General features: G+C 47.3%; 1 protein-coding gene across 10 annotated transcripts in view; it reads left to right on the top strand.

Moving 5' to 3' along the window:
* The window catches only part of LOC144782416 (renalase-like), a 916,893-nt gene that overhangs the window by 819,225 nt on the left and 74,377 nt on the right, over positions 1 to 23,291 (top strand). The window contains exon 4 of one of the 10 annotated variants that reach the window (XR_013601150.1): positions 18,125 to 18,385. The exons of the other annotated variants lie outside the window; for them this stretch is intronic. The gene's annotated coding sequence lies outside the window, so the exon portion shown is untranslated. Of the gene's footprint in view, positions 1 to 18,124; positions 18,386 to 23,291 lie in introns of those variants that run through there. 10 annotated transcript variants of the gene reach the window in all.

The following is a 23,291-nucleotide window of genomic DNA, read 5'->3' on the forward strand; positions in this document are numbered from 1 at the left end:
GACTACATCAGTAGTAAAGATTGCAATATCGTCCGCATATGCTGTGATTTTTAAAGTGTTCCTACCATGTATGAAAGGGATGATATCAGCCTGAGAGAGGAGCGCGTTTAAGAATGGTTCCATAGAGAGAGCAAAGAGCAAGGGTGACAAAGGACACCCTTGCCTAGTGCCCCTTGCTATTGGAAATTTGTATGAGCTCATGTCTGCGTAGCTTATTTTAGCAGTAGGTTGATCGTACAGTGACCGAATCCAGCCAAGATATTGACCAGGTAAGCCAAAAGCTTTGAGTACTGCCCATAGATAGTCCCACCCCACTCGATCAAATGCTTTCTAGGCATCCAGCATAACCATTCCAAGTGGGGTGGACTCAGTTAGTGAGACGTTAAAGGCAGTAATAGCCATGTTAACATGGGTGGTGGTATCTCTCCCCATGATGAATCCATGTTGTTGCGTATTAACAAACTTAGGCATAAGAGGTGCTAGCCGGGTAGCCAGTAATTTAGCAAATGCCTTCGCGTCCGCGTTGATTAGTGATATGGGTCTGTATGACCCACATTCGTCAGCGGGTTTTTGCTTTTAAGGAAAAAGACCATTTTGGCAGTATTCCACGAGGCGGGGGCCTTCCCTGTTTCCCCTATTGAATCTATGACTAAACTAAAAAGAGGGAGTAGTTCTTGAATGCAGATTTTATAGAGTTCAATAGGGAGTAAATCTTCCACAGCAGCCTTACCAGAGGGGAGAGAGGCAATTGCTGACCTTATGTCTGTAGCAGTAATATTTAATTCAAGTTGACTAACTCCTTCTCTATTTTCTTGATTAGTCAAATAAGTGTTGAGGTATGATAGTATATGATCATTGAGGGGAAAGTTTTCTGGAGTATATAACCTGCTATAATATTTGACAAATTGATCGAGTATCTGCTCAGGCTGATTATAAATTACCATATTATTGTCTTTAATAGCTTTAATTAGTGTTTTAGCCTTCTTGTCCGCTACCTTGTAAGCTAATACATTCCCAATTCTATCACCACTTTCATACTGTGAGAGATGGTATTTATGAAGTTTTGCACTATATTTCTCCCTCAATGTCTTTTTAGTGGCTGACTGTAGATTCACCAATTCAAATCTTAGCTCGTCAGCGTTAGATTCTCCTTGCGAGAGAGCTGAGGCCTACCGAGTTTCAAGAGACAAAATATTGAAAGTCATAGATTTAATCTCCTTTAGACGTTCTGAGTTCATTCTAAAAACATATTGCTGTGCGAAGCCCCTTATACTAGCTTTACAAGCATCCCAGACAGATATCGCTGCGGCAGAATTCAAGTTGATCTCAATAAATTCAGTGATGTGCCTTTTGAGTTGAGAAATAAAAGTTTCATCCAAAAAGAGGTATCTAGGAAACGTAAATTGCCGAGCCCCATGTTTCTTAGTAGAGATGTTAAATTCTAACAAGATGGGGTTATGATCTGATGTGACTCTTGGGCACAGTTCTATGGTACAATTATCTAAGATCCTATCTTTAGCCCAAGCCATGTCTATCCGGGAGCACAGCTAGTGGGGTGCAGAATAATAAGTGAACCCAGCTGTATTCGGGTGTATTGTACGCTAGACGTCTTTCAGGTTGTGCAAGCGGCTTAGTTCTAATATTGCAGCTCTAATTTTGCGCATTCGCTGAAAAGCACCCCGCTTGGTAGAATCTACATCATAGTTCATGACACAGTTAATATCGCCCATTATCAATAGTTCTCCCACCCAATCTAACAATTCTATATTTAATCGATCATACATAATTGGTTCATCGATATTAGGGCCATATACAACACAAAATACGTATTTGCAATGTTCGAATTGTACTTGGGTTATTGTCCATCTACCCCTCGAATCAGCAGCTGTTCGGATAATTTCAACAGTTAATTGTTTCTGCTTCAATATTGCAACCCCCTGGATTTAGGCACCCAGAGTTGAACAAACAATAAGCTCATATCCCAGTTGTCCCAGTATTTTCCTATCTTTAAATCCTATATGCGTTTCTGAAAGCATAACCAAATGGGTTTAGACATATTAAGCTCTTCTTGGACCAATCTCCTCTTAATCTTTTTGTTAAGACCAGCGACATTCCAAGCTAGGCATCTAAGAAAAAACATCTTTTAATTAGAATTTGTTTTACCATTTTTACTCTTGCAATGAAATTTTCAAACCTTTTTACCCAACCACCCTTCAACCCGCTTTCACCCCTCCCACCCCTATGTCCCTTCGAGGAGAACACCCCTCTATTCCCTGCTGCTGTTAAATTGGCAGCTCTGCAGAGTGGCGGCCGGGAGGCTCCAGCCAGTGATCCCTACCTGAGACCCTAATAATAAACAAAAAGAGTGAGGGGCAAAGCCCTAAAGCGAAAAAGACCATCAAGGAATATTGGCACCAATAATCTCATCAATGAGCATGGTAATTATAGTATATTCAATCAAAATCTTTAACCATTTCTAAAAAGAAAGAGAAAAAGAAAAAGAGGCGAGGAGAGAAACCCTCCATAGGGCCCATTAATTACATCATGGTATGATCCCTTCGCTACAGCAACCAATTGGACTATCGTTGGTATTTAATTACTTAGCTTAGAGAGTGCCAACTCTGCTTCTTTAAAATCTGTGAAGAAATACACATGCCCGTTCTTAATCACCTTAAGACGGGCTGGTTCCTGCAGATATACATCACAACCAATAGATTTAAAAGAATCAATCATCTGGCGAAGCTTCCACCGTCATTCCATAGTACTTTTGCTCAAGTCAGAGCAGACAAAAAAAGTTATATTTTCTACAGTAACAGGAGTATTGGGTCTAGCTTTTAATGAGACCACCTGTCTCAGTAGAAAATTACCGAAATATATCAGAAGGGGGCGCGGAAACTTACTCTCCTTGTTTTTTTGAAAGAGAGGTAGTCTATGCACTCTTTGTAATTGCGAATCCCAGTCCCAATCCGAGAGATCTAGAAAGGCCTTCTGAAACAATTTGACCACATAGGCCCTAGGATCTGAGCCTTCTGACCCCTCAGGAACCCCGAAAAGTCATACATTTTGTCTTCTTGTGCGATTTTCCATGTCCTCTAGTTTGGTTTCTAGGATCGCTATTTGCTCAGCATGTTGATTAGTTAAAGATTCAGTTCTCACAGCCCCCTCTTCCACATCCACAATTCTCTGTTTTAGCTCTTCAATTTCTTGAGTGACCCCCCTAGTTTACTGGAGAGATCTGATAGGGAATTCTGCAATTTGTTGTTATCTTCCCTCAGCTGAAGAAAATGTTGTTGCCCGTCTTGTCGATGGTTTGTGAGAATCTTCAAGATTAAATCAAAAGAAGAGGTGGAATGATCTGAGTCCGACAATCTCTCAGTGACAGGTGGCTCATTAGTCCCACCTGTAGCAGAAATTGGAGCTCCAGATCGAATTGTATGATCGCTGGGTCATGATCACTTTCATTGCGTTCCATAACCGTGTAAGATTTACATTGGGCCAACAGCACACACTTGCAAAAGTGTAATCTGGCGTGGAGATGCCTCTAAATGAGTGTACAGGTGTATTAATAGTTTTATTGCTGACTGGTTTATGATGCTGTGATACAAAAAACGTATTTTCTATCATTCTATCAGTCAGAAAAGCTGAGATAAGCTATGGGGATACTTTAGTTACTAAGAACCTAAAATACAAACTGCTTTCACAATGTTAGTATTCGATATATAAGCCTTTAAAAAAAGATATCAACATTAATATCTTTTCTTTGCTTTGCAACTGCTATGGATACAATATAACGAGAACTGTTTTTTAAATGTAATTTGGATTGGAAGAAAAGCTGTTGCTTAGCATTTTGAAGGGATTCATTTTTTCAAGCATTACCACCTTAAAATAAAATGGAATTTGTAAAACAAGGATTGTGGGCTTTCTTTTGTGTTAAAAAATGTCTGAGGTTCTACTATGTGGCGCTCTTGCATCATTAAACCATTACCCTTTGGGGGCTCCATTATGAGTTCCCAGTTATTTCCACAGGGAGATACCAAGACCAAAATTAAGAATACGGGGCGGTATGAGATAACTGTGATTGTATGTTATTTCCCCCAGAATGGGGAATAACACAAAGAACCGGTAATTCTGAGTACAATTCTGCATGTTTTTACCGCTTCGGAAATAAATAAAGTGCCCAAATCCGCCAACATTTACCATCTGCTTGGAGCAGGTTTTAAATTTTGCAAGGGATGTTTCTTTTGCCTGTGGGTGGACTAAAAGGGGCAGAGGTCGCAGGAAGGTAGGTTCCTTTTATTCATTCAGCTTGGGAGCACTTCCTCTGCCCCCACAGCTGAAGGATGCAGGCAGCTAGGAGCCAGGCACAATTGGCTTCAGCTTCTCAGAAGTATGGACTTGTAACTATAGGGTTCGGAGATTGTGGATCTGGCAATACTTGTCCAGGACACACTGGGAAAGACTGAGGGACCTATTTACGAGAATGTCACGCAATGCAGAGCAGACCAGAGCAGCAAGTCACCTTACTGTGCTGCACTGTATGACCGGGAATGAATGTGCCGTATTTAAGGCCGTATGGCACATTCCTGCATTTTCCCCTGTGCTGAAGCCCTTTTGGCAGGCTAGCGTCAACATAGGCAGGATTATTTTTGTGCAGGAAGGGGTACAATCCTGAGAGGCACATTCCTCTTCCATATGTGCTGCAGAATGCAGCACAGATAGAAAGTGGAAGAAACAAGGAGAAAAAAGATATTTCTCCCCCCTTACGCCTCACCTGAGAAGGCATATCTTTTTGGCACATTTCCAGGTCTACCGGTTGTGGTAAATCTGGGAATGCGTCAAGAGTCATAGGAGTTGCATGTGAACACCCACTCAATCCCCATGGAACACCTTCCTAGGGCAGAGTAAGGCAGTGCAGCGATTTGCGCTGTGTTGTCTTACGTCTGATTCATGTTGCCACTCAGGGCCACACAAAGTGGCCTTGCATTGCTTCATAAAGCACATGTAAGGTGTGCTTCGCTCATGCACCATGTTCCGGAGTGCAAGATAGACCCCTTAGTTTCCAGAGTGTTCTCCAGCAACTCATAATGGGGCCCTTGGTTGGAGGGTAACCCTGCAATATGGAGGAATGCTGTGTGATTTAAATTTTATGTCTGTGGTATTACTGATCATTTATGACTATCATTCATGGTCTTACACTGAACTGTTGCTATCTTGAACACAGACTCAGTATTCCAACCACAAATCGAGGCTGCATCCTTCCTGACCCTGTTGTGCTGGCAAGCTTGCCACTTGCAAGATGGGATTGACGACAAAAGGGCAGCAACTACAGGAGTGACTTTCTTGAATCCAGTGGATTTTTGTTTAAATCATCCCCATCTGCTCAATTTTGTCTCAGTCAGATGGGTTTCGTGTCATGCCCATGTGGATATATGAAAGACACGTGTTGTTTGGCTAGCAAAATGCAGCGTTGGCTTTGTAACTGATGCTGTTCTTGTTAAATGGACAAGCGTTGGGAATCGGTTTTCACTGGGTAGCCCCTCTAAAAGCCTTGGTGAAAGCCTTAATTGAACAGCACTGTTATTAATCTTTTCCATCCCCTTGGTACAGGAATCAGCCCCTTTATGGTCCTGTCATGTTGAAAAGTGACATGTTTGCTTTGGCAGACCGGGAGTCCAAACGCTGGCTGTAGGTAGGAACTCGCCTGTTTGGTCTGGCTTGCATTTTGTTTTTCGCTTTCATCAGATTAGTTCAGCTGTATTGGAAAAAAATGTTTTCAGTAGTTCCAGTTTGAGTTGCAGCATTTCATAAAAAACTCCACATTCTCATGCAAATAGTAGTCACAGCATAGTATCTGGCCTAATTTTGACTGAGAAATGCAGCACTGATTGGAATAACAACCTCTAACCTGCCGGCCAAAGAGTGAATGGCTGTTTTTTTTTTAACAACTATTTTATTGACAAATCGCATGAAAGATACAGCTCTCCGTACCCCGGAGGAACTGTGGCAAATACAGTATAGCATAATCAGCGATTCAGTTTACAGTAATATGGAAAAGAAGCCCCCAACCCCCAACCCCTTACCCCAACTATCCTGACCCACCCCCTCCCTTACCCATCCCCTGCACGGCGTCTCTCCCGTACTGCAGCTAGTGTACATACATGACAGTAAGATATGAAACATCTCCCTCATGTGCTCGTCACATCCGCCCCTTCAACATCTCTAGTCGGCGCCGGAGGTTCCAGCCACAGGCCTCTGTAGTCCGCCCATCTTTTTCAGATTTTATAATGTTTTGTGGGGCAGCCTCTGGCCTCAAATATCGGCCGCTCAAGACCCATACAGAAGTCCAGGCCCTTTTTCCACACAATCACTTTGGGAGCTCTGGGATCCTTCCACGCCTGGGCCACATCCCTTTTCGCCACCGTAAGTCCCAAAAGAAGTAGGTGTCTCTTATAGATGTTACCCCCAACCCCTTCGAGGACATGAAGTAGGCCTAATTTAGGGGTACGGGGGAGGTCCCAACCCAGCACTTCCGACAAACAGTTCCACACTCCTGTCCAAAATCTCACCAGACCAGCACAATCCCACACTGTATGCAAAAAAATCCCCTAGTTCGTGATTACATCTCAGACACGTCGGGGACTCAATCAGGCCTGCCCTCCACAGCCTCTCCCTAGTATAATAAGCGCGATGTAGATACTTAAATTGTATAAAGCGCAGGCGCATGGCAATAGCCGCTCCCCTGGGGGACTCAAGGGCTTCTCTCCAGTCTTCCTCCTCCAGTTCCCCCACATCTCACACCCAGTGATCTCGCAGTGTCTGTAGATTGGAAGAGCAGTGTACAACTAATGTCTGATAGATTCTGGAAATTTTCTTTTCCCCCAGGTCCCCCATGAACAGCTTCGCCTCTATTGGGCTGAATTCGGGCAGAGTGTCCAATCCCTCCAGTGCGGGTGTAATGGCATGCCGAAACTGCAGATATCTGAAGAACTGTGTTCGGGGCATACAAAACTCATCGATAAGTTCTTGAAATGATTTAAGCGTTGTGCCCCTCAAGACCTGTCCCAGCGTGGATATTCCTATCAAGTCCCATCGGTGAAAGCCCCGCAACTGTGTTAGTGCCGGCAGTTGCCCGTTATGCCATAGTGGGGTCTCTTCCGTCAGCTTCCCCCAGCATCCCATACGACGCAGTGCCTGCCGCCATATCTGGAAGACCACCTGGGTCGCCCTTGGCAACCCCTTTCTCAGCCTTGCCGATTACAGAATAGTGTGCAGTGTATCTGGGTCCATCAGGTATCTCTCTAGGGCGTATGCAGGGTCCCCTCTGTCATTGTACCACCATTCATTCAGAACTACGAGGTGGGAAGCCTGGTAGTATGACAGCAAGTCTGATGTCGCCAAGCCACCACAATATGTGGACAAGAAACAGGTACGCAGGGCCAATCGTGCCGCTCCCCTGGCCCACAGGAATCGGCTCAGCGCCGAGTTAACCTGTCGGAACCATTGCATCGGAATTGAATATGGATGATTCTGTAATTGATATAATAGGCGCGGGAGGGTAACCATCCTAAAAATGGCCGATCTGCCGTAGATGTTAAGGGGCATATGAGACCAGCTCTTCATATCCTGTTGTACCCTATCCCACACTGGGGCGACATTGCGTTCCCAAGCAATTGCCGGTGAGACCGTCAGGAACACCCCCAGGTATTGAAGGCCTCCAATTGCAATCTGCAGTGGCGATGCCCACGGCCCGATTTCCATGCGATTATCCAGCATCCAAAGTGTGGATTTCCGGGGGTTGAGGTATAATCCCGAAACCTCTCCAAAGATTTTCATTACCTCCAGAACCCGAGGCCCGGATCTATTCACATTGGTGAGGAAAAACAGGACGTCGTCCGCATATAATGCTATTCTGTCTGAAGGTCCTTCCTCCCATTCAAAACCCCTCAGCTGCGCATCCACCCGGACCCACGCAGCCAACGGCTCCATAGCAAGAGCAAACAGGTATGGCGAGAGCGGGCATCCCTGTCGGGTGCCCCGTCCTATTGGGAAGGCCGCTGAAGTCGCTCCCGCCACCCTCACAGAGGCTGTCAGATCGGTGTATAGCAACCGTACATATGATATAAAGCATGGTGCTAGGTTGAGCCGTGTTAGGAGAGCAAACAGGTATGTCCAACTCAAAGTCGAAAGCCTTGTCTTGGCCAATAGCAACGCCGCCTGGTCCCCAGTCCTACCCATCGCCTCTACTGCCACATGTGCGCGTCTAATATTATGTCTTGTCGCTCTATGAGGCATAAATACCGCCTGATCTGGGTGGATCAGGTCCGTGATGTATGGGAGGAGGCGATTCGCAAGCGCTTTGGCCAAAATTTTGGCCTCAGTATTTAGAAGGGAGATCGGTCGGTCCGGGGGTCGCCCAGGCTTGCAGAACACCACAATCTCCGCATGCCTCCAGTCTGCTGGCAGTAGGCCATCCTCCCTCGCCGCCTCCAGGGCAGCCTTATAGTGCAGTCCTAGCTGGAGATGGTATCGTTTGAAAAATTCGCTTGGGAACCCATTAGGTCCCGGGGCTTTGCCGGTGTTAAGTTCCCCCAGTGCAGTACCCAGCTCCTCCGCCGATAGGGGGTTCTCGAGACGTTCCCGTACATCGTCTGGGAGCGCTCTAGGTGGAAGGTCTACTTTGAACTTGTCTACGTCTGGCGCCGGGAGACGTTCCTGCGGAGCAAATTGGGTCGCGAAGTAGCGCGCGAAGCTCTCCGCCAAATCCCTCGGGGCTGAGATTGTGGCCCCAGTGTTATCCCTGAGGCCCGGTAACCCCTGAGCCTGGAAGGTGGCCTGACTGAGTCTCTATAGCATTGTGCTGGACTTGTCGCCCCACTGATAAATTCTGCTCCTCGTTGCTAGCCACACCTGCCGAGCCTCGTCCATCAGCAGTGACGCGTACGTTTGCTGCGCCAGAAGGAGCTGACCCACTTCCTCCTGACGGCCCGCCACTCCGCATTGGGTTTCCAACAATTCAACGGCCGCTGCGGCCTTTACTAGTTCCTCTTTCCGTTCTCGGCGCGCTGCCGCACACCAGGCTATGCCTCCTGCCGTAAGTTCCAAGCAGAGAGGCGCCATCGAAATGGCTGCCTCTCTTTGCCAAGAGTGACCTCTATCTTGGCCGGGGAGTGATCCGACAGTCCACGCGGTAGGATAGACGCCGAGGTAACCCTGTGTATCGCGGCGGTCGGGACAAAAATATAATCTAGTCTTGAAAATGAGCTGTGCACCCCCGAGACATACGAATATTCACGTTCATGTGTGTGGAGGTAGCCCCATGTGTCCACCCATCCCATGCCTTGTACCATGTTACCCAGTTTGGTGGGCGTGTCTGTACTGGGTTCGCCCCCGGGCCTGAACCGATCCACTCGGCTTTGCATAAGGTCGTTCCAACCACCTCCAATCACTGCCAGCCCCTCCGGGATCTCGGCCCATATCGTGAACAGTTTCTCAATTAAGGCCCATTGTAGTGGGGGTGGGGCATACACACTCCCAATTATCAGCGGCTCCGTGCCCAGCATTCCTTGTATGAAAACATATCTACCCTGTGGGTCAAGCCATTGTTTCGTGTGGACATAGGACAGTCTACGGTGCACCAGAATCGCCACCCCCCGTGATCCCCTTATGTACCCTGCATGATAGACTTGGTCATACCCGTATCTCTGCAGGCTGAGTGTTTTGTTGCCCAGTAGGTGTGTTTCCTGCAACAACAGTATATCTGCTTTTTCCCTTTTCCCCAGCCTTAACACTGCACCCCTCTTGATCTTATCGAGCATGCCTCGCACATTCCAACTCAACACTTTCATGGAGGCGCCTGCGGGCCTCAGCACAGGGACCTCAGCCGCCATCGAGACGCAGACACAACATCAGGCACGGCAACGGGCATAGCGAGCTTGAACACAGCAGCAGCACCACTCGAGACATCCATGTGCAGTACAACTTCCCTCCCCCTAGCCCCTCAGCCTCCCGTCCCCCCCCATTCCCCCACCCCCCCCAGCAAACCAAATGAAGCATCCACGTCTTCAACTCCTCTTCAACTCCCCCGCCACCCCCCCATACCTCAGCAACAACATTGAAGTACCTGTCGCGGGATAGTAGGTTCCCAGCCCCCAACGGGAGGCCGAGGACCCCCTACCCCAATGGATCCCCATGAACAGTCCACCCAAATTCCCACCAACCCCCCCGAAAGCGAACTCTAACCAAGGGGGAATCCATCCGCCCCTAAGACCACCCCCCTCTCCCTTAGTCACCACCCTTATCGGACACAGTCCCATTCATGCAGCAATTTCTGTCCATTTCTCCTGACAGTGCCAGCATTTCGTCCCACTACGCTCCCATCCTACCAGGCATCACAGATGTCCATAACTGCCACCACTCGTCTTAGGCATCATCCAAGTGTTCAAGGATCAGTCTGTGGCGGATTCGGAGCTTTCTTCTTCCCATCTGCTGCCTCTCCTGAGACGGAGCCCCTCCTAGATCTGGACCTCCAATTGCTTGCACTCCGTGACCGTCTGGGGGCCTGCCTCCGTATCCCGCTTGAGGAGGAATCTGAGTCGCGGCCCGGTGGGGTATGTGCTCTCACTCTCACTGTCTCATCGGTCCAATGGAACACCTCCTCCGGGGTGTCGAAGAAGTGCGTGCGGGACTTATACACTACTCTTAAACGGGACGGAAATAACAAAGCATATGGAAGCTTGAGATCACGCAGCCGTGCCTTGGCCGCTGCAAAAGATTGTCTCTGCTGCTGTACAAGCCGAGTATAGTCCGGAAAGATCAGGATCTGTCGATTTTGGTACATAAGGGGTTCCTTTGCTCAGGCTTGTCGCAGGATAGTGTCCCGGTCGTGGTAGTTCAGCAATTTTGCAATCACTGGTCTTGGGCGCGCACTCTCCGGCGGTTTCTGTGTGAGGGCTCTATGCGCACGTTCAACCACAAAGCATTTGGAGAGGGAGTCCTGCGGGAGCCAGCCCTCCAGCGTTTGGGTCAGGAACTTTTCCATACTGCCCTTCTCGCAACCCTCCGGGAAGCCCACAAAGCGCAGGTTGTTCCTCCGGGCCCTCCCTTCCGCATCCTCCGCCCGGAGTGTCAGGCCTTTCTGGATCCCCTCCATGGCTGTTACCTTCCGCTTCAGGGTCGCCACATCGTCCTCCACACACGAGATCCGTGCCTCCGCCTCCGTGATGCGGGCCACTGCATTCCGCAGGTCCTGGCGTAGTAGTATAACATCCGCTCCCACAGCGCCAATCTTTGCGTCCAGCATATCTCGGGATTGGGTGATCACCGCCATTAGGGCTGCATTGTCCGGCCCCGAGCCCTGCTGGCCTCCGACGGCCCCGCACTCCCGCTCGGTCCCGTGAATTTGTCTATGGGACCCTGCTTCGAGGTCCCGCCACCACTCCCACCTCTTGTCATCGTGAGCGGCGGCTGGGGCACAGGTCGCGGAATGAACCGTCCGAGTTTCGGAATACCTGCACCAGGTGTTTGAGTTGCCGAGCTATGTCCCAAAGATCAAGCAGGGGCCGGTGTGTCGTCTGGTCCCTTCACTGCTCCCGCCTCTGGGGGTCCCCTGCGGTCTCTACTGGGAGCCCCGGACCACACTTCGGATAGGTATCTGTGCGTGCCTCCGGATTCCTTCTGACCCTAGGGTATACAGCGTCCACTGCACCCGGGGTGTGCGCCCCTGCCGCCTCCTCCGGGGTCCGACCTGACCCCCGACCTCGTAGTGCAGTCGGCAGGGTATAAATGGCGCCGCCGCAGGTTGCCCCCTCCTCCACTCCGACCAGGCTCCGGACCACTCAGCCCCACCACAGCAAGGTTCGGTGCCAACCGGCCTCCAGGGGACGATTATGTAGTATAAGGCACTGGCCCCAACCAATATTCTTCAAACTCCTTCTCCACAACTCCGCTCTCTGGGGGACCTTTACCGCAGCCGCAGCCAGTCTGCGGATCAATATGCGCCCGTGTCTCCTTCAGGGCCAAGCACCAGTCGTCCACCACCAGGCACCATCCAGCATCCCTGCCCCCACAACACCAGGACAGGGCAGTCGTCCCCTGGGCCTCTCCCCGGTGTCACCAAAATCGATCCCCAGGCCTCACATGTGCTGCCAGGCCCAGCCTCTCCAATGCCTCTACAGCTCCACCACAACACTCGGGGTCTACACGCCCCACCGGCGAAGGTACCGGTACCTGCCTGCGGATGCCTCCGCTCGAGTCGCTAGGACATCTGGGGCCGCTTCTGCACCCCCGGGCCCGGTCGAGATGTTCGCGGCCGCCCGCGGCACCTCTGGCCCGGGGAGCGTCAAAATCGAGGTCCCGGCTCGGCCCCGTCCAGCTAGGCCGCAGCGTGCTCTCTGCCGCCACTCATCACCGGGATGTCCCAGCGCCCAGGAAACACCACCGGAGGATCTCCGGGTTAAGCAACACCCCACTCCGTCGTCTCAGGCAGCGGCAAGGGTTAGGGGGACAGGATAAGTAGCCGGATTATGAGCGGGCGGGATGGAGCTCTTTCAGGCTGCGACCGCCATGCGTGCCCGCCAAGCCACGCCCCCCCCGTGAATGGCTGTTTTTAGAACCCAGACTCAAGGCCAGCTTTCTCGTTTCCTTGTTGTTAGCTCACAGAATGAACAATGTTCATGTTCCAGGTGGCTCCACACCAGGACAGCCGTTGATCTCATATGATTTTAGGGATACGTTAGTTGATACCTAAAGCAAGTCGAGTGGGACGGAGATAGGTTCTGCCTTTTCCACGGTCTCAGGTTGTATTTCAAAGCTTGATTCCTCTATGCAATTATCCTCGCAGGCTTTCCATGTTGTGTAATGAACATGAGCTGCAGTGGGTTCAACTTCGAAAGAACATACGTCTGTGTGCCTGCATCCCCGTTGCACTGGGAGATTGCACAAAAATGGCTTGTGTTCTCGTTTTCTTTTTCTCACCTGACAACTCTAAAAACGTAGTCAACCTTAGCACCAGCAATTCCGCCATCAGACATACTATTCCCAAACTCTATACAGGGCCCTGCCTGTATTGTCCTTAATGAAGCAGCCACCACGTATCAGCGTGGGCAACCAATCTAATTCATAAGATAAGAGCAGACAGCACTGACTCCTCATTGAAACGTGACTCTACGAAAAAGACAGCCTCTGGAAATCCCTAGTTACAGGTAAGTAACTTACTTCTCTTGTAGTCACAATGGTCTTTCTGCAGGCTTTTCCTGGCTTGCCCATCAGAAAGTGTCAGTGCAAAATCATAGTTGCTTTTCTACCTAGGGCACACACTTCCTATTTTTACATTTTATTCTAATCCATTATATGTCATTCATGCTATTTCTGGATGATCATTTTCTATTACGCCCTTGGGCCGTAATCCTCTTCAGAATTGCAGGCTTTTTCAGTATTCAAGGGGGAACGTTCCTCTTTCTTTTACTGCTTCTTTCTTTACGTTGGCCTACATTTGAATACCTGTGTTGGTGTGTATCTTCAGTCTGTAACCCTGTGCTTGCCCTCACTCTCGACTCTCTTGGCCCAGTCGTGGTGATGACATTGCTTGAGCTTTGCTGCTGTGAAATCTAAGGTAGCACCCCTTTCCAAGAGTCCTTGCAAGACATTTTTTGTTTGTATGGAAGGTATGTGGACGGCCTCCTTTGCAATTTTCCCATGAGTCTCGGAGAAGTTGAGTTAGATGAATATCTAGTAGAATGTACAGACAGAAGCAGCTCTTGTACTGGCAGTCCTTTTCCCCCTGCCTGTAGATCTGCTTTTGTGCCCAAATCTCAGCAGTGACCCGTGCAGGTAAGAGCAATGGGGCGGGGTGAGGAGGAACGCGAAAGATTTACGACAAAGGAACAATAATTATTTATTTAATTTTCCTTTGTCGTTTGTCAATTCCCCCCCACCCCACCGCTCTTAACTGCACGGGCCGCTCTTGACAAATCTTATCTGAGCCGCCTGTGGCCTTCTTTCAAATTGAGTGTAGACTCAGGATCTGAAAGACTGTGGGCTCAAATGAGAGTTTGGACTTGGGCATGTGCGAGCCAGGCTTGCATCCTAGATTCGTGTTTTAAAATATGCTGGGTCAAAGTAATACGACTGTCAAAAATACACTGCCTCAACATTCCACATGGGTGTAGGTAGAGATATTAAAGAATACAAGTGGAAGGTTACCATAGGCCAGTAAAGTGTAATGTATTCATGGACAGAAAACTATGAAAATACTTCTCAGAAAATGGCAGTCCTACTGGTGCAACAAGATTCTGGCCCTCATTTACAGTTTGGCTGGTGACTTGCCATCTGCCAGAATCAGACGTAATAACCTCTGTTTCCTTGTGAGACTACCACCCACTATGTTTAGTTCTCCTGTGCCTTCAGCAGCCGTGGTGCGTCCATTGGGCCGTAGGGGCGTAGCCCCACCAGCCACATGGACCTACCATCGCCGTGTCGTGAAGAAGAGGACACTGTAAATGCATTTCAATCCGCAATCCTAATTAAATTAGAATCCGCCGCCGGGAATCCGGTACACACCCGGCGATTTCGGAGTGCGCAGGGGGGTGGCCTGCTGCAGCTTGAGTGGCAGACAGTCCACACACTCAGGCTGCAGCAGACCGTAGTGCGCAAGTGCAATTTGAGGCTGAAACTAGCCCGAGCATGCGCATACCGTAGTTCCCCTTAGAGAGAGGGACCAGGGGGTGCTGGTTAAGCCGGCCGCAGCCCCCGGGGTTTACAAAGGGCAACTGGGTGAGTACTAAATGTGCCCCCCTAGCCAATCCTGGCGCTGCATGCAACGCCAGGATTGGCTGGTCCACCGCGCAGCAGGGCAGGCCATCCATTATTGGATGCCGCGCGTGGGGGTGGCACACTGCCTCCTCAGCCACACTGTTAATGGCCAATCACTGTGTGACTTCATGTGAAGCCATGCAGTGATTGGCCATTTCATCGGGATGCGCGCGCGGCTGTGACGTCGGTTCTTGTCTGTAGCCTGGTCCCTGGAGCTCGCCACCTCGTGCGCAGGCAGCAGAGACAGCTATTCCTTCCCTGGGATCATTCTAGCAAGCAGAAACACAGTGCACCTTGCCCATGGTAAGTGGGTCAGGAGAGAAGCTTGTCGGGGAGCTCTTCAAGGTGCGCGATAGATGCAGCAAAATGCATTCTTAATCTAAATTGTTCCTTCCCTCTGTGCGCCTGTGACAATTCCTTCAGTTCTAATCTGAAGGAAAGCAAAGGCGCACACATAAAAGTGCTCTCGGCGAGGTAAACGTCCATAATAAAAGCACGTCAGTCTGACATAAACAATTAGCTGTCAGGTGCTTGGCTTTGAAAGCGGAGGCCAATTTTCAGATTAGTGCTAATTGCAGGGCAGGCTGACACTCAAAGCCACCAAGAAAGCCGGTAGCTAACAGGCCCGGTCGCGCTGGCCGCAGCTTCACGAGCCGTGCCGAGGGCAGGCCGGAGCGGCCTGCCCCCAGATTTCTGCCAGTTTGACTGTGGAGTGTGGACTAAAGTAATGGAGCTGGCAGGGTGGAATCAATTACTGGCCAATGAAGATTTTCCCACAGGTCGAGGCTTGGGAAAGTAAGGACGTTCCTGCCTGCTGCTGCCGAGACAGCTGGCATGGATAGTTCGCTGGGAAAGCGGCCTGTGGCAGTAGAAAATGGGGGGACAGCTTTCGGTGATAAAGTGGTGACAGACCATAAATTATAAACAGAGGATTTAGCAATACTTCCAGGGGCCTCTACCTCGCCTCCATGTCCACTGTTTTTCATACCAGGCCGTGTTTGTTGAGTGAGTCAATGACCTCGCTTTGTAATAAAATTAGCTTAATTTGACAATTATTTAATTCGCATACAGTGCAGGATTATTTCAGAAAAAAACAAACATGCTGCGTTAATTTATGAAAAGGTCTTTTACTGCAGAAGTTTTGGGGTATTGCTGGACTTATTCAAATTCGAGAAAGTAGTACGCTACCCCTCGATTGGTTTTTTTGAGAATTCACTACCTCTATCCATCCTCCTGGTTATGAATACATGGCACGGTTTGCACGTGGTAGCCATCGCTGTCCAATGTATTTATAAAAATAGATCCACCTTTCTGCACCAAATGTCTCTCGGGCTGTATTTCTTCTAGATGTCGTTGTTATGGTACCAACTCTTCATACTGCGCACATCACGTCCTTTATTGTGTCTAGATGTTATTAACACCTCACAGCATCAAATTCCCTCTTAATTTATCGTCCCTTCCTTACATTAATGAAGGTCCTGCAGATGCTCATAAAGTGACATCAACACCATTCAAAACAGCAGCCCTGTCCCGCTCCCGTGCTACCCTATATAAGTGCCCATGGCCCATCCATCTTCCAGTTGTTTACTGTGTTGCAGTCGTCTTTTTAATTTACCATAATAAGGGTGGATCTGGGTTGCGTTGGCTAATGGCTGCCTGCATCACCCAGAGTCCACATTCGGTTCCATACTGGACTCTGGTCATGGTAGATTAGTGTTTGCTATGGAATCGCCGCAGTGTGCATGTGCATCTATCTGTAAGTGAGGGCTCTCGTCTGTGCCTTGGAACGCTGTAGTGCTCCCTCCATTTCCCGTTTCTGTGTGACGGCCATCTTGATTCAGGCTGCCACAGAAGTGGTTGGCCCTAGACTTGCACGATGATCGCATCATTCTGAGAGTGGGACCCAACTAAGAGACAGGGAGGCACAGCTTTTAAAGCAGCTCGTTCTTGCCGATGCCTTCTGCTAGGGGCTGTTTTTAAAGTGATATTTCTCACTTCTCACAGTGCCTTGTCTATATTGGTTAAAGGGAGCAAGGGCTCTTTTAAGAGATTAAGAGACATCTCCCCTGATAGAGCAGCTTGGTCTTAGAGTAAGAGAGCTAATACGGTTGTCCCTGAGGCACCTCTGAAAATCCTGGTGACTGAGACTTCCAGGGCATTCTTGCTCAGCATACGTCTCCTAATCGGATTTATTGGGTCTCCTGTTTCTTCTCCCAACTACTGGTCTTCCAATAATGCAGAGGAGAATTTAGATACTATCTAGTGCCTGATCCCAGATTCAGGTTTGTGGATTAAGATGGCTTGCATCTGGTTCCCTCATTCAGGTTTGCCTACTGCTCCTGTAGAGGCCACTTCAACTAGCTCGGCTCTCTTTTCACAATTTCATCAGCATCCTTCTAGATTGTTCCTTGCCTATGCTTCCTAATGTCCATGATACAATTTTACAGGAATACAAAGAGCCAGAGCAGTCTAATGTTCCCTGTTTTTGGACCAAAATGTATCCGGTGGGTGATCCAGACCTCTTTCTCGCCATATCTGTGGAGCCAGTGCTACCGAACCTGTCAGGAAAATTAAGAGTGGTCACGGAGGATCCTGGTATAGCAGGCATAGTGGACCTGAAGGTGGAAGCGGCAATATGCAAAGCCATTTCTGGTCTTAATCTGTATGTATTCGTCTCATTCCTCCCAGAGTTTAGTTACGGACCACCAAGCACATAAATGAGCGATGAACAAGAACATAAATGGTCGGTCTGCGGAAATGGTGGTTTTCACGTTCCTGACAATGTTGGGGCAAATTACCCCGGCATGGATTTTCAGATTTATTCTAAGGTTTATTTAGGCATTAATGGTAATGTAACGAAACTGGTGCTCATGTAAAGCGCTCTGATACCCGATGTCTCGGGTCTAGTGCGCGCTATATAGTACAAAAAATATAAAAATCAGTTGTTGGCCTATATATGGAGGTGCGTTGGAAGTCTGGCAGAGCTAACCTATGTTTGTGGTCCCAGTAGTGAAATAGCAGCAGGCGGCAGCGCAGGAGGTTAATGTGCCTGCTGCAAATAACATGTACCTGATGCAGATCACAAAATGCATATGATGTAAATAGGTCAGTGAGTCACTGCTTTTGTCAGAGAGATCCTTATGTTACTTGCAGTGTGTAAGTTAAAATCCTAACATACAACAGCTAGCTATTAACTGTCATCTAAGAGCTGCATGCAAACTGCAAGGAAAGAATTGGAGCGTTATGTTTTTTTCCCACAGTCTTTGTTGGATTACCCTAGTGTTTCAAAAATAAATTATTATCTTTTCATTTTCAGCACCTGGTAAAGCCTGACAACCTGAAACATTACCGCATTTGGGGGCAATTTTTCGGCAAACAACAAGAGGACCCCAACCTCCTTTGCTGCTCTTTCACCCCGGCTACTACCCAGCAAACACCAGTGTTAAAGATGAAACTGATGCTATATTTTTTTACATGGGAGTTAGGGCTATGTATGTGGTCACTACACTGAAAGAGAGACGTGCTGATTTACTTTACAAAAAGTGAATGCTGCTACTTGTTTGTTAAATAAAAAAAATACTGTGAGAAGGTACTCAAAAATGCATTGTTATCTCTGTTTTTAAAAGTTTTCTAGTGTTTGTTCTACTTGGGGACTAAACAGATTTTACTGATCAAATGGCATAATATTAAGTACATTCTGTAGCACCTAAACACTATAAACTGTGTGGAAAGACATGCTTGATAAAGTCACATGCGTTGTAATGGAAACATGGTAAAGGTAATGCGTGTTTCCCAATGCTTTGTAAAGGCTGTTTCCCAACTGCTGTGCAACTTCTGCTACTCTTAGAGCTGAGATTTTCATGAAAGTCTTATAGTCTGAATTCAGCAGCGTAATAGGATGGAATGTATGAAGCTCTGTGGTTATACTGAATAAGCAGCTACCTATGTTATGACATCTATTGATGTAATAACTGCACTTTCACAAATGCTTTATTACCCTTCCTGCTTTCTCAAATTTGCTTGAAAATGCACCATTTGTTCACGCTTTTTTCAAAATTTTCTCAGGGGGGCGGGGAATTCCCCCCGAACCCTCCTTAGAAGGTTCGGGCTCGCTCGCTGCGCTCGCTCGCTGCGGTGCAGTATGATTATCATTTTACGCCTCACCACTTACAAATGTCACCAGCCGCCCCTGGCCTTCAGTGTAGCTGTCACCACACCAGCTCCTCTCAAGGCATTGAAAGTTTGCTGAGCTGGTGCCATGTTTCATGCAGCATTATTTAAACAAAACAAAAAGAGCAACCCTTATGTCCATGCAAACAAGAGTATCAAGTAATCCTTGAGAAGTACGTTTACATGGAACTCATTCAAACACAAATTTATGAACATCGCACATTTCCACCGCCACATACTGTTGTTCACGCACTACTCACTTGATTAGGTTTGTAAATTTGCCCAATATACTATCAAGCTAATGATGGAGGTTCATGCGAATGCAGAGAGAATTATGCTGTGCTCTCCTTGCAACAGGAATATCTAGAGAAGCATGTGAATTAATTTGTATTAGATACACCCCCCCAACAAAAAGTCTGATACCAGCAACCTGTTCGAGTCCTATTTTACTTGTGCAGTATGCGAACCAGCTGATCTACTGCACACAATCCTCTGCAAAAATTCCCCGTCCACCCAATCACAGGATAACAAATGTGTTTTGGTGAGATGGCTCGTGCATACAAGTGCCAGTTACTTATAGGGTGCCCTGCGCCAGCACAGGTGTCTTCTTTCCATGTCAAAAATGCAAAAATGTTCTTTGGTTGTGAGGTTCCAGAACTGATAAAGCTGTAATTACAGCCAGGTCTTGGGGGGCAGACAGCATTTAGAAAAGACTTCTTTTTATTTGTGTAAACATTCGTTTGCAAGAAAAACCCTTCAGGTCATAAAGAGCGATTCATTAACCAGAGTTCCTCAATATTTTCCTACATCTATTTTTGACGTGTTTGTAAAATCAAAGCAAAATGTGTCAAAATGCGACCCGAGGAGTATTTCTAGTCGGTACTTTAAACCTAAATTACTTCGCCTTAAAACTATTTTTCCATTCGATATTTGTCGTGACTTTGAGTTGGTCCTACCTTACTTGAAAGCTTAGAAACATATTTGTTCACAATATAGAATGATTTTCATTTATTATTAATTTTGAATATGTTACCCTATTACTCCTGTCGTGTAAATAAAGGGCTAGTGTTTGGTACAGCAGAATTACTTATATGTGTGACTAAAATCATTATACAGTGATATCATCTTGTCTTTACTATTTTAAGCTTATATTGCAAAGTGGAGAATACTAGTTGTTGCAGATATTTACTATTTTGCAGTTTTCAGTTTCACAGACGAGGTCCAAATCGGATTCAGACTAGTCCTTTATAGAGTGATTCTGAGAGCAAAGAAATCTGTCACGGCAGACTGTTAACAGGAGAGTACTTATAAAAGATAAACATACACTAGAAATAGTGTTAACAGTTGCTAACGGACTGCAGATAACTATTACTTAAAAAATAATCTGAAAGTAATAAGGTCTAAACCACATAACATCATAAAAAAACAAAACATTTTGAAAAATATAGTCTCCAAGGCATTCAAGTGATTAATATACATAATTTCGAGAATTAGGCTTCAAAAATAGAAGAGTCTATTGAATAGAGAGAGAAACATGAGAGCAGTGAAAATGACTCCGGGTACTGATAGGTGACCCAGAGTCACGGCCATCCTGAAATGATGAGTGTACAATAGTTCTAGAAGACGTTTTTGGGAGCATAGGAAACGTTCAAAGAACAGCGGCAATAGAACAGTGTTCAGAAGGAGCAGAAACTGTATTGTTAAAAGAATAGAGGTGTTAGATAAATGTAAAAAGAAACAAGAGAATTAAATTATTCCGATTGGTTTTGCAACTAAACTAATGTCATGGAAATATTGTGGCGTAGAAACTGCAAGCTCACCTGGAAAGTCATCATATCTGAGTGATTTTCAGTAGGGGTTTAGACCTGGAGGAAGAGCCGAAGCAGCATTGATTAATATTATGGAGGACCCACTCCTAAGACCAGGTGGTGATCATTGCAGTGGCGCTCCTCCTTTAAACCAGAGGAGCTACGCCCCACTGCTTTTTTGCAGTGAAACAAAGGGAAAATAAAATGATAATATCTTGTGTTATCATTTTATTTTCTCCTACTTCTGCAGCTTTGCGTGAGGGGCCAGAAGAGGAGTTGTAGCACCCACCTAATTGCGCAATTACTACTTGACCGGCCCTCTTGGGCCACCAAAACTATCTTGCGCACTTCGCATGTTCTCCATGCAGGCTGCATCACAGCCTACATGGAGAACAAACTCATGCTCCCAGTCAGCATCTGAGCGCCGAAACACTCCGTAGGAGTACGAAGGTCCCAACAGGTGGTCTTGGCTGCCCCCGGTGCGCACCTCCGTAGCATCCAGGACATACTGCCCCTGTGGGGAAGTGAACAGTAAAGGTCTGCGTTGTGGGGGCCACAGTGGAGGCTCCACCTGGTAAGTTGCTACACACAGCATCCGGCAGCTGGTGCGAGGGCCAGTACTCTCTAGCCCCCATACCAGCGGGCCATGCCTGAGGCACCGGCTGTGGGCTGCGCACTGGGGGGGCCTACTAGGCATCAAGAAGACCTGGAGACGTACAGCGGACCTGATCAAGAGGGCCCTGTTCGGGTGACAAGAGTGGAAACCACGCGGCGGGCAGGCACTAGGCCCCTAGCGGAGCGGAGTGCTGGTGTCTCAGACGGCCCACGCCTCACTCTGTAAAGAAGTGGACTCCGAGGCCAGGTTGGAGGAACAGCAGTAAATTCCTTGTTGGGGAGACTTGAAGAGCTGAGGCCCATCAGCAACGCGGACAGCGACGTGGGGAAACCCAAAGGAGAGGCAGCAACACAGTCTAACAAAATGGGTAAATATGAAGTGTTGAAGCCACTGTTGGAGCTGTCGGACCAGGCGGCGGAGCAGTCAGCGGCCCCTGAGCCCTCACTCAGAGCCCTCATGGCGGTCATTTCGGACCTGAAGGACACTATATAGTCGAAATAAGATGAAGTCACCATAGATGTTAACTTACTCAGAGCGGACTTCCGTAAGATAACCAACATGGTCAATACAGCTGAAATGCATACCCACCACCTTCAGTGAACCTCCAAACGGTTGGAAGAGAAGGTGCAACACCTTACGAGACAACAAACTCAAATGTCGGCAAACCTGGAAGATCAGGAGAGAAAGGCACACAGAAACAACGTCAGGGTCATAGGAGTCCTCGAGGTGCCGAAGGACCGAGTCTAGATCCCTTTCTGGAAGATTTGGTGCTCAAGCATCTTCAACCCAAATAGCTCTCCAACTTCTTCTCAGTGGAGCGAGCACATAGGGCGCCAATCAATTTAACAACAATTTATTTGTATATGATTTGGAACTCAGCAGAGATCCACATATTTACAAGAATACGAAACATTAAAAAAAAATTATTATTATTTTTTTTTTTTAAAGTTACATACAATCATAACAATTAATATAAATCCAAAAAGCATTTGAAAAAATTAAAAATTCTGTAGCAGAACATTTCATTGGGCGGATTGCGCATAGCGTCCAGTAGAGATTTTGAGGAAGAGATGCATAACTTTAGGCATATTGGTCTCAACCACTTTCGACGATGGGCCCTTAAAGCAGGGCATATAAAAAGGATATGGGGAATATCCTGTGTTGAGGAGTCAACACTACATAGGTTGCATTTATCAGAACAACCATGCCATCTAGCTAATAGTTTGTTTAAAGGGAGGAGGTCGTATCTCAAAAGAAACCAAAATCGGCGTAAGCCGTGAGGGAGGGACCAAGATGCATAGGGTTGTATCTTTTTAAATAAATAAGAATTAACAACCTCGGTGACACCTTTTTTTATACAAACAACATCTCTATCCCTCTTAAAACTTAGCTCCCATGTAGCCCGTTTTAGAAATAGCTTTAGCTGATGCAGGGATAATAGAAAGAGCGATGATTCCTCTAGTTCTAATAACGTGACTGCCCTTCTAAAATTCTTTATAAGTAAAGAATATTCATTCATAGGACCCAATAATTCTTTTTTGATTAGGCATCTTAATGTATCAGGGTTGCCCTTGCCTAGATGAAAAACCCAACGTATTACTCCTGCCAGGGCTTGAAGCCAACTGCTTCGTAAGCCTAATTCAAGTCTAAGGGTTTCTACTGTACATGCATTATTGACTGACAATAAACTACGCAAGAGTCTACCCTCAATGATATCCAAAAAACCCCATTGTCTTAAATCTATTAGTTCAGTACCATAGAGCAGGGAGGCGGGAATTTTTGCTCGGAAAGCCTCCAGAAGAATGGCAAAATGTCTTCTACCGGTGGCTTTATAAAGAGTGCTCAATCCCTTTCCCTGGGACATGGCTTTCCTGGTGTTACCGTCTATG

The sequence above is a fragment of the Lissotriton helveticus genome, chromosome 9 (assembly GCF_964261635.1).
Source record: "Lissotriton helveticus chromosome 9, aLisHel1.1, whole genome shotgun sequence".
Lineage (NCBI taxonomy): Eukaryota > Metazoa > Chordata > Amphibia > Caudata > Salamandridae > Lissotriton > Lissotriton helveticus.